This window comes from Arachis ipaensis, chromosome B06 (assembly GCF_000816755.2).
Source record: "Arachis ipaensis cultivar K30076 chromosome B06, Araip1.1, whole genome shotgun sequence".
Lineage (NCBI taxonomy): Eukaryota > Viridiplantae > Streptophyta > Magnoliopsida > Fabales > Fabaceae > Arachis > Arachis ipaensis.
In genome coordinates, this window is record NC_029790.2 from 11,565,489 (window position 1) to 11,565,791 (window position 303).

The following is a 303-nucleotide window of genomic DNA, read 5'->3' on the forward strand; positions in this document are numbered from 1 at the left end:
AATCTATTTATTATAATTGTAATTATATATTTTTTCAACTATTAAAAATGTTTTTATTGACAATCGTATAATTTTGACTACAATATTTTAGTAACAAATTATAAAGACGATTGATATTTAATTATCGATAACTATATTAACGATTATTTTTATGGTTCTGTTAGAAAAATCAACTAGAAGAATAGTTAACTAGAGCTAACTAATTAAAAAATAAGAAATCGGTTAACTTTTTACTATTTTAATTTTTCGAATTTTAAAATTAAAAATATAAAAAATTAATTTGAGTTAGTTTATATTGTAATT